Source organism: Stegostoma tigrinum, unplaced genomic scaffold, assembly GCF_030684315.1.
Source record: "Stegostoma tigrinum isolate sSteTig4 unplaced genomic scaffold, sSteTig4.hap1 scaffold_538, whole genome shotgun sequence".
Lineage (NCBI taxonomy): Eukaryota > Metazoa > Chordata > Chondrichthyes > Orectolobiformes > Stegostomatidae > Stegostoma > Stegostoma tigrinum.
Genome location: NW_026728470.1, coordinates 28,938 through 29,533, shown reverse-complemented (window position 1 = coordinate 29,533; position 596 = coordinate 28,938).

The window sequence follows — 596 nt, the reverse complement described above, 5'->3', positions numbered from 1 at the left end:
CCCATCGGCCAATCCACCCTAACCCGCACATCCCCGGGCACTACGGGACAATTTCCCATCGGCCAACCCCACCCTAACCCGCACATCCCCGGGCACTACGGGACAATTTCCCATCGGCCAATCCCACCCTAACCCGCACATCCCCGGGCACTACGGGACAATTCCCCATCGGCCAATCCCACCCTAACCCGCACATCCCCGGGCACTACGGGACAATTTCCCATCGGCCAATCCCACCCTAACCCACACATCCCCGGGCACTACGGGACAATTTCCCATCGGCCAATCCCACCCTAACCCGCACATCCCTGGGCACTACGGGACAATTTCCCATCGGCCAATCCCACCCTAACCCCCACATCCCTGGGCACTACGGGACAATTCCCATCGGCCAATCCCACCCTAACCCGCACATCCCTGGGCACTACGGGACAATTTCCCATCGGCCAACCCCACCCTAACCCGCACATCCCTGGGCACTACGGGACAATTTCCATTCGGCCAATCCCACCCTAACCCGCACATCCCCGGGCACTACGGGACAATTTCCCATCGGCCAATCCCACCCTAACCCCCACATCCCTGGGCACTACGGG